Raw genomic sequence first — 11,277 nt, forward strand, 5'->3', positions numbered from 1 at the left:
ATTTGTGCTGGAATAACGAGATATGAGGCGGTAAATGCTGGCTCGTAAGTGTTTATTTTGCTAAGCGCCGTTGCATCCAGTTGCGGTTCACTACGTGAGTGAGGCGGATTAGTAGATATTTCTATAAGGTGATTTTGTTTTAATTAAAAGTTGGATTTAGAGGATAGTTCTAAATACATATGTGCACAACAAATAAAGAACATAACTTGAGCTTATTTTTTTTCACCTGCTTTAGCCAAATCGATAGTGTCATTATCTCATATGCTTGGTTCGAAACCAAGGGGTACGAAATAGGGTAACAATAGGCTCTACTGCCATAATAGGCACATCACCCTAGTCTTCCGTGGAAAAACCTCCAACCGATTTTACCGAAGAAAGGAAAAAACAGCAATGCAATGCTCAATTCCCCATTCCATAATGCGTCGAAGCTATTTCTTCTAGCTTCTGCCTCAATAAATCACCCACTTTGGGAAATTTCAAATTTTCACCCAACCGTTGTAGTCGCAATTGATGGCTGAGTAATAAGACAAAAAGAAAGAAGCTGAGCGTGCTCACCGTGTCGTGCGTTGAGACGAAGACAAATAATATGACATTGATATGGAAATCACGGCTGACGGTGTCTGTCCTGCATTAGCTTCCCATGTTGTCATGTCTATGGAGGTGGAGTAGCTGTTCATCACCCTTCACACGAGCTGCGAAGTGATGCTTTTATGCCATACTGAAGTCAACCGCTGATGTGGGTGACATGGGACGGACCACACAGGAGCACGGCACGGAAAGAAATTCATTTTTATGGGCGGATTAGAGTTGACATGGGGAGTCGCGTGCAAACAGCAAATATAAATATGTAGATGGCATTGCTAACGAGAATGTACCAGTTTCATGCAATATCACATTTTGTGATTAAGGAATTATCACACATACAAATCTGAAATACTGTTTTGAGGAAAAAATGGAATTGTATCGGTTGGAGATAAGAAACATATGAAAAACTTGTTTTGAGCATGATTCTCTCGCAGTGCTAGAAGCTCCTACATTCCAGTACCCAATACTTTTCGTATATATATATATTTTTACAATAGTTAAATTTCGTGAGGTAGATGATCGAAGACAGTCCAAATTGATTGGTTTTCTAGGTTTTCAATAATTCTTAAAAACAACGAATCTATAAAAAAAATAGTTTTCATAGTCATTTGAAAATATTTCTGGCAAAATTGTTCCGGCTGAAAAAAATCTTTTTTTTATTTTATTTGTTTTATTCATTATTTATTTGATAAGGCACGTTTGCGTTAGCTTAAAGGTTTCATTTTTTCATTGTTTTACATTTTGAATTTCTTAAAACTAACGGGTTACACATTTCAATATTATTTTGTTTTTATATAATACATACATACACAAGCTTATTAACTATAAATAATTAGAGAGTGGTTCAACTTTATTAAGATTAGGGGGGTGGGTTAATCAGGGCAATTTTTAAGTAGAGGTACTGTGGGCATTTCTTAACCAGATTAAATATTGATCATTTAAAACTATAAGGTAGGGGGCACTTAAGTATTAGGAAGATATTCAAGGGGAAGAAGGGGAGGGTGAAGTCCTACATCTGTGTATCAGAGACATGGTGGAGACGGTGGAAGAGGCTGGCAGGGGGGGGGGGGGGGTGAGATATAAACTTTCACTTTCCGGCATCGGGAATCAACAGTAAGGATTACACATTCGGACGGATGCATCATGTATTGGGACGCCGCACAGTGGCGTAACTATATCATATCCATGGCCAAAATTATTTCACATGTTTTTAAGCTTTTTTATACGATAACAAGTGATGAAGAATGGTTTTTCATGGTTTTAGACAATTTATGATCAAAATATGAAAATATTAAACCTCCTTGCAGTGTGATGAAAGCCGAAAATAAACAAATTCCTAGAGCATAATTATTTTTCAATGTAAACGTGTTTTCAGAGTAATCTATCAGTTTGAGGAAACCTCGCATTGAGATTTGGTCTGTTTCAACTGTTTTCATAGGACCTATCATGATGACTGAGTCTCATCAACAAAACGTGATTATTCGGCTTAACACAGTGGCCATTGGCTTCAGAACTTTTCGCATAAGACCAAGTATTCGTGATGTGGAACATCTGCTGAAGGTGAAAATGCAGCTTCGGTTTTCGGAAGTCACCTCCATACAGCTTGAGCACGTCAGGCATGCGGTTCTGATAACCTTCAACAAATTCGTCCAGGCGAAGAGATTCATTTCGCAGAACAACTTAAAACACGTATTTATTTGGGACAACGCTGAGATCAAGATCCCTATATACATGGATAATGGAAATATAAAGGTTAAATTACACGATTTATCTCCACTTACTTGCAAAGTGGCAATTAACAGATTTATGTAGTATTTCGGAGCCGTGAAATCACATGGAGAAACTACTTCCCAGGTATTTCAAATTGTGTCTTTGTGGTGAGAATGCGGGTAGACCAACCCATTCCCTCTTACCTTACCCTGCAGTACAAAACAGAAGGGGGTGATATCATTACACAGCGAACTCTTTGTACATATCAAGGGCAAACTAAAACGTGCCAATTCTGTGAACAAACGGTGCACTATGGACATCCCAGCCCAGAAACTGCTTGCAGAGAAAATGCCAACACCCAAGCCCCAATATATTTACCTGAACCACAATCGGTTGCCAAATTTGTGGCTGCAGTTAAGGCAATAATGACAACTGCAAATGCTGCGTTAAGTAATTCGAACGTAACAACTAATACCACCAGTGAAGAAGCTACCACCAAGGATGGAGTGTTCACATTCGTGACCCACAAGGGCAACAAGCCAGGGAGAACAACTGATCGCGAGTATCAAGGCAGTAATCAAGATGATGATACGGACGTAAACGACAACGAGAGAGACGTGGATAACCCTGAAGTTGACGAAAGAAGGAACATCTTCCCGACGCGAAAAAAGATCTCCGCTCGCAATAGCAAGTTGCGCGCACGGGATCTTACAGGCTCAAAATAAAATGTATTGTGATTTTTATTTTGTACATATTGTAAATATATAAAAGACGCATGGCTGGATACTACTTCTTCTTTACCGACGCCAGAGAGGTGACTTCACTTCTGGACTAGATATTGATCCATCAACTCATGGACCAGAGACCAACCGCTGTACTTTCCTTCCGAAGGAAGACATCACCACAGATTTTTTCACCTCAGAAAAATCTCGATGACCTTGGCTGGAATTGAACCCAGGCCAACTGGAATGAGTGTCGGTCCCGCCTACTACTCAACCACCGGCGCCGTTTCAAATTATTCTTTTCATATAAGATCTTTTAAATAGACCCAATACTGATTTTTTAATTGTATTCTCTTAAATTTGAGCAAAAAACACGACAATTTCAAACAGCTGTAAAATCCGAATGGGATTAATTGGGAATGTTTTCTTCGTGGAACAGTGAGAGAACACTCCAAATAATCTTCTTCTTTTAACAGATTTACCCGACATTGCCCGACAAGGTACTTTTTTTTACTAAAGTATATGTGGCGAATTGATAAAAGTGAGCACTTTTATAAAACCTACCCAAAAATCACAAAGAAAAGCTAAAATTGACCCCAATTGATTGTAGTTGCTGGAGTTTGCTATGAAAAGCACGATTTTGATTTATATATATATATATATATATATATATATATATATATATATATATATATATATATATATATATATATATATATATATATATATATATATATATATATATATATATATATATATATATATATATATATATATATACATATATATATATATATATATATATATATATATATATATATATATATATATATATATATATATATATATATATATATATATATATATATATATATATATATATATATATATATATATATATATATATATATATATATATATATATATATATATATATATTGACTTTTGGTAATTAGTTTTTGAGCAATCTGCAAAATTTAGCGACAATGGCTTTCAAACTAATAAAATGTGTAAAAAAATCACTGATTTCAAATAATTGCATACAAAAATTATCAAACGAAAATGCTTTTCTTTTTAAGAAAAACGTTAGAGTATGTTCCAAAGAACAATTTAAGCTGAAAATATGGACAAATAAACAAAAACAATATTTTTTCTATTTTGGCCAGGATATGAAGTTAGTTACGCCTCTGCACGCCGAGTGGTCTTCCTCGAGCCGGCAGGAATCCCTCCAGACGATTTCGTAGTACGGCTCAGATGCGGATCGGCAACACATTGCGTTGCGCTTGTGATGTTGTGCTGTAGGACTCGTGTTTGTTGGGTCATTCGACAGATGTCTTGGAGTCGCATCAAACCATCGTTGGAGTACGGTAGGTAGGAAAAAAAGATAGGGGCTGTTAGATCTTGATATTGATGGTTTTTAAGAATGTGTATATGAGGGACATATAGAAAGGATCGCGGCTTGCGAGTACATCTCGAACCGGGACATTGAGTGATCTTCCTCGGGCCGGAAGGGAATCGTATAGTTAAGATCTGGCAGAACAGTACTCGGCGCATGCCCAGACAATATGTTCGATCTCGTGATAACCGTTGCCACAAGCGCAGATACCGCTATCCACGAGCCCAATACGCCGAAGATGAGCATCCAGCGTGTAGTGATTGGACATGAACCGAAACATCACGCGAATGAAATCCCGACCCACATCCATCCCCCTGAACCAAGGTTTCGTCGATACTTTAGGGATTATCGAATGTAGCCATCTTCTCAGTTCACCATTGCTCCATGAAGTTTGCCAACTTTCGAGGGTTCTCTGATGAGTAATACTGAATAATTCGCTGAAGCTAATTGGTCTTTCATATATGTCACCTTGTAAAGCGCCCGCCTTAACTAAAGAGTCCACTTCTTCATTACCTGGAATGGAGCAATGCGAGGGAACCCAAACTAAGGTAATCTTGTACGATCTTACAGACAAAGCACATCTTGTTGCAGTCGACTTCTCGAAATTAACTATGAACGATGCTTCGGATCACTTGCGGACGTATGTGATCCGGGATTCCACGAATCTCGTCCTTCATAAATGTGTCCAAGAATATGGTTGAATCAGAAGCTTGGGGGAGATTGACACGGTTGGGATAATATGAAGAAGGATTGATATTTTGTGCCATGTAATCGAAGTACAAGGATATAAAACGGGTGTGAGAATTTTTTTTTATTTCGATTATAGAGGTTTTAACCTTAAAGTCATTCGCCTCTTCGGGTTAGAAAAACCTCTTATGGAAAATTTCTAACTATGTGTGGGGTCGGGACTAGAACCCGCGTACAAGGCAATTTATTTACCAACTACGCTACGCCCACCCCCAAAAGTTCGAGAATTGAGCTCGACAAGCCTTTCGAAATTTGCAATTACTAACGGGTTCAAGATATCGCATCGGATGAGCAATCGATATGAGAGGTCCCAAAATCGATTTTTCAGTGGAAGGACGCCCGCCAGCACTTCTATACTCATCGTATGTGTCGAGTGCATGCAACCCAAAGCAATACGCAAACAACAATATTGGATTCGCTCTAGTTTGATGAAATGTATGTTCGCAGCGGAGCGGAAACAGAAACTCCCGTACTCCATCACCGACAATATTGTTGTTTGGTACAGCCTGATCAGGTCTCCTGGGTGGGCACCCCACCATGTTCCGGTTATTGTACGGAGAAAGTTGATCCTTTGTTGGCAATTCTGTTTCAGATACCTAAAGATTCTAAAGGTTCCTTTAGAATCGAAGCGGACCCCGAGATATTTGAAAGTTGAAACCTGAGCAATAGTTTGACCCATTAATTCAAGCTGTAGTTGCGCTGGTTCACGCTTCCTTGAAAATATGACTAGCTCAGTTTTCTCCGTGGAAAACTCGATATCTAGCTGGAGGGCCCCAACAGACAAATTGTCCAAGGTATCTTGCAATGGTCCTTGCAGATCGACGGCTTTGGGACCTGTAATAGAGACCACACCATCATCTGCAGGCTGTCTTAGCGTGCAGGAATTGACAAGACATTCGTCAATGTCATTCACGTAAAAGTTATAGAGAAGGGGGCTTAGACATGAGCCCTGGGGAAGACCCATGTAGCTAATTCGTGATGTCGATAAATCACCATGCGAAAAATGCATGTGTTTTTCAGACAGCAAGTTTATCAGAAAGTTGTTTAGAGTCGGTGAAAGACCATGCTGGTGCAGCTTCTCAGAAAGAATTTTGCTAGAAACTGAATCAAAAGCCCCCTTTATATCTAGGAAAACTGATGCCATCTGCTCTTTGCCAGCATAAGCCATTTGAATTTCTGTTGAGAGCAATGCAAGACAATCGTTCGTCCCTTTGGCTTTGCGGAAACCAAATTGTGTATCTGACAGTAAGCCATTTGCTTCAACCCAATTGTCGAGGCGAAACAAGATCATTTTCTCGAACAACTTTCGGATACAGGACAGCATCGCAATCGGTCGATACGAGTTGTGGTCGGAGGCTGGTTTTCCTGGTTTTTGAATGGCGATGACCTTCACTTGCCTCCAGTCATGAGGGACAATATTATCCCCAAGAAACTTATTAAATAAATGCAACAAGCGTCTCTTGGCAGACTCTGGCAGATTCTTTAACAAGTTAAATTTGATTCTGTCTGGCCCTGGGGTTACATGATAAGAGAGCAAGTGAGAACTCCACCATCAAAAACGGTGTTTCGTTCGCGTTATTGTGAGGGGACGCGGCGCGGTAGATCTTCTGTGCCGGGGCGGAATCCGGACAAACCTTCTTGGCAAAATCGAATATCCAACGGTTTGAATATTCCACGCTCTCATTAGTACTGTTTCGGTTTCGTAAGCGCCGGGCCGTACTCCAAAGAGTGCTCATCGATGTTTCTCTCGTTAGTCCGTCGACGAACCGGCGCCAGTAGCTACGTTTTTTGGCTTTTATCAAACTCTTCATGCGCGTTTCCGCCATCGCGTACTGCCGTACGGCAGCCCGTCGTCCCGGAAGATCTTATACGCAGCGGCCTTCTCCGCGTACACGTCTGAGCACTCTTTGTCCCACCATGGATTGGGAGGACGCCCGCGTGACTTCGCGTCTGGTACGCGTTTAGTCTGAGCTTGAATCGCGGTATCGAGAATCAAGCCAGGAACCCGTACTCATCCTCCGGAGGAAGCTCTTGAGTGCACTCGATTTTGTAGGATATCGCAGACGCATAGCTCTTCCAATCAATACTTCGTATGAGGTCATACGAAACATTGATTGTATTCGGTGACCCTGAACCGTTAGCAATATTAATTACGATTGGCAGATGGTCGCTGCCGTGGGGATCAGACACTACCTTCCACATGCAATCTAACTGCAGCGATGTCGAGCAGAGGGACATGTCTAAGGCGCTCGGACGCGCTGGAGGGGCAGGAATCCGTGTTATTTCACCCGTATTCAAAATGGTCATATTGAAGTTATCGCAAAGCTCATGGAGTAGGGTAGATCGATTATCGTCATGAAGGCAACCTCATGCCATGCCGTGGGAGTTGAAGTCACCTAAAACTAACTTCGGTGCGAGGAGGAGTTCCGCAATATCGCAAAGCCGTCGGTTGCTAACTGAGGCTCTAGGTGGGATGTAGGTGGAAGCAATGCAAAGGCCTTTGATTCTGGTTTGGCAAGCGACAACTTCAATATCTAGTGTCGAGGGGAGTTCGATTCGATCGATTGAAAGAATAGCACTTTTTGATCCCCAAAAGTACTCCTCCGTAAGAGTCTTCTCGATCCAAGCGAATAATTTTAAAATCGTGGAAGTGTATGGTTACCGTAAAACGGGGTATCTTTGAACACCGGGGTAAGTTTGATCAAATGCGATTTTTTCAGTAACGTACGATAAGATGATTCCCTCTAACAAAATCATCGAAACAAAATACAAACCATATTCTAAACATGTTCAGCATCTACCGGCAGTGATTATTTTGCCATTAGTGTACCTTTTATGGACACAAATTCAAATTGAAAATGATACAACTTTCATGCATAGTTTCAATCTGATCAAACAATTCGTTGTATATTAATGAAATCTACCAACTTTGACTGAACTGATCACTTTTTTAGAAACCGTAAATATTTTTGTCCAATAATTTATTTAAAAAATCCGAGATTTTTATTGCTAACTATTTTATTTCGACTATTTTCCCGACAAAGTTTGATAAAAGTCGGCCGTATCCTTCCAGACAATTTTGTTTTCTTGCGAGACGACACAATATCGGGCCTTAAAATCGCCTGCAGATATGCAATTTACACAACATTTGAAGCGTTATTTCTTATTTCGATACACGTATTTTGCCGATCAAAGTTACCCCGAAAACAACGAATGAAAATTTACAACAAATTTATTTAATTTTTATAGTAAAACGAAATAAATTACCAAACGATTCGGACGTTTTCAATCTATGGGTATCGGTACTTGTTTTAAAAATGCAAACAGTTACATCTGCCTGATTTGAAGAAAGTTATTCGAAAAAATGTAGGAAAATTGATCAATGTTCCCCCGTTTCACAGAATTCTGAAGTGAGCCAAGTCTCGCATAGGGCAATTGCATCGCATTTCAAATTATTTAGTAAGATTTTAAACGACTCGATTTTCGGAATAATGTTTCTGTAATTCCATTGTAGAACAGTGATTAAATCCGTGACCTCGTTCGATGGATACAATCGCTGAAAGGAGGGGCCATTTCGTAGTGAACTGCATCAAGAATGTTTTTACTGCGGGGAGAAAGCTTATCAAGATGCTTTTAAGGGGGTCAGAAATATTTAAAGCTGTAAGAAAACGGTCCACAACGTCAGAGAAATTTATTAAACCAACGCTGTTTTCTTTCTCTGGCTGAGATGTGGGAACACTTGGGGTTTTTGATGTTCCTGGAAGTGCTGGGAACTCCTTTCTCCAGGTTACTGAGAACGGGAGCGACTTCTTTAGGTCTTCTAATTAGTCAGCTTAAAAAAATCGAACTTTTTTCTTTACTTCAATCTTTAACATTATTATCTGAGAATATTCTTTCAAAGTTTCAGGGTATAACTGATTAACATCTCACGCCTGTAAATTTTCTTTAATTTGATTGCACAGACTGAACTAAAAATGCATTCAAAAAATCTCATTTGACAATGTTATTAACGCAATCATTGCGAGTACTTTTATTTAAAAAATTACTAATATTCCTAAAACTTTCAAGCAGTCCTCTTAAACAATAATCCTCGTTGATAGGTCATGTTGTCATGGGCGTCACTTCGTGATGAACGCACTAGAATTGAACAGTGGGAGCCGAGGTTGACACATACTGAAAAAGTGTTTGGTTGTGTGATACACATACATGAACAGCAACTGAATTTCGTCATTCCACCGTTTACTACATTTGCGGGAATATGAGTTTAATACCGGCATGCGCAGTTGCATGATATGTTACCGAAAAAACAATAGAATCTTTTCCAAAAGTAATAGAAACATACCCGTCGGATTTTGGGTGTGTGTATCACACAACCAAACACTTATTCAGTATGTGTCAACCTCGGCTCTGTTCGTATGTAAGATAATTCGGTCAATTTCTATGATAGTGATAGTATCGGGTCAACCCAACCGGAAATCAGGCGGATTTCTGCCAAGCTCAACCCGGAATCTCCCCCAATATTGACAGAAACCAGTCGGAATTACGGATTTTTTCACTGGGCAGATTGAATAGCGAAATAAAAAATATAGGCAGTTTCCGGATCCGGCACAGTTACCGATCCGGACCAGTTCCCAAAACCGGTCCTCTTGGATCCGGACCTGTTCCCGGATCCGGACCAGCACCCTGATCCGGACCAGATCCCGGATCTGGACCAGTACCGGCATCCGGACCAGTCCCTGGATCCAGCCCATCCCCTTTTTCCCTTACCAGGTCTGGACCAGGCCCAGACTTGGTGCTTAGATCCAGACAAGTGTCTGGATCCGGACCCTCGGTTCGGATGCGTGGATCCAAACCGTAGGTCTTGCTTCCCGTACATGACGGGAAGGACTGTGCATAATTTGTGCAGTCGCGACCTTGCTGTTGACGTCCGTGATAGAAAAGAAATCTCAATTTAACACCGACCGAAATACCCCACCACTATTCCGAGTCGGTTTTTTCTGACTGTGTTTACTACCTTTGCGGGAATATGAGTTTAATACCGGCATGCGCAATTGCATGGTATGTTACCGAAAAGACAATAGAATCTTATCCAAAAGTAATAGAAACATACCCATCGGATTTTGGGTGTATGAACCATGCTTAGCAGCCAACGACACATCATATTTCCGGCATATATGAGAATATCCTATGTGACCGGATGGTTCAGTCTATATTTCCAGAACCATATTACCGATCCATATGTAATTTTATAGCCGTGTCCGGGGATAATATAGCTTTCAATTTGAGAGAAACTTTGTGGAGATCGGCCGAACCACCTCCGTGATTCTAGAACTGCAAATGCTGTTTGGTATCCATTAGAATCGGATTTTTTTATGTGACCACCCGTAACTTCGGAACCAGAAGTCGGATAGGGATAAAATTTAATAACATAGTGGAATGCAACACCTTTAATTTGAGAGTAAGTTTGCCATCTCAGACTGTTATTCTGAATACTCCCGGCCGGGGCTTCCGGAACCGTCGTTTGTAGCCAATGCGGTCAAAGAGACTTTGAATGGCTGTTAGTGACATAGAACTACAAATCCAATTAGTTGTGCACACACCTTAAAAAAGTATTTTAGTGCTTCGGAAAAAAATGTTTTGATTTTAACTTCGCATGAACATGTAAAGGTAGATCGAATTCTAGCTAAATGAAATCAATAACATAGAAAAATTTAGCCATCGATTTATCCGATGGATTGCCTAATATTGCTGTCCGTGAAATACGGTGTTGTTCCGGATATATCACCCTAAAGGAAAGACTTACTTGTTGTCTCTTATGCAGTTGCGTTTCGGCTTCGCCTCGCCAGAAACCGACACTAACTGCTAGGCCTGCTAAGCCAAGATAAGTTTCGGCTTCACTGTGTCTCATCGGCATAAACAGAACTTCTGCTCGGACGGAACATCACGTTTGATCAGTCGTTCGATAGAAATACAAAGTGTGTTTTAGTTTTAAGGGATTTGCGTCAAGTCGGCGCTAATCTATTCCGACAAAAAGTTAGTGTCGTTTTCTGATGAGAAATAAGAAATAAGGATTTGTGCACTCAAGTGAAAAGACTGGTTTTACCAACAAATTTTCAC

This window comes from Topomyia yanbarensis, chromosome 2, assembly GCF_030247195.1.
Source record: "Topomyia yanbarensis strain Yona2022 chromosome 2, ASM3024719v1, whole genome shotgun sequence".
Lineage (NCBI taxonomy): Eukaryota > Metazoa > Arthropoda > Insecta > Diptera > Culicidae > Topomyia > Topomyia yanbarensis.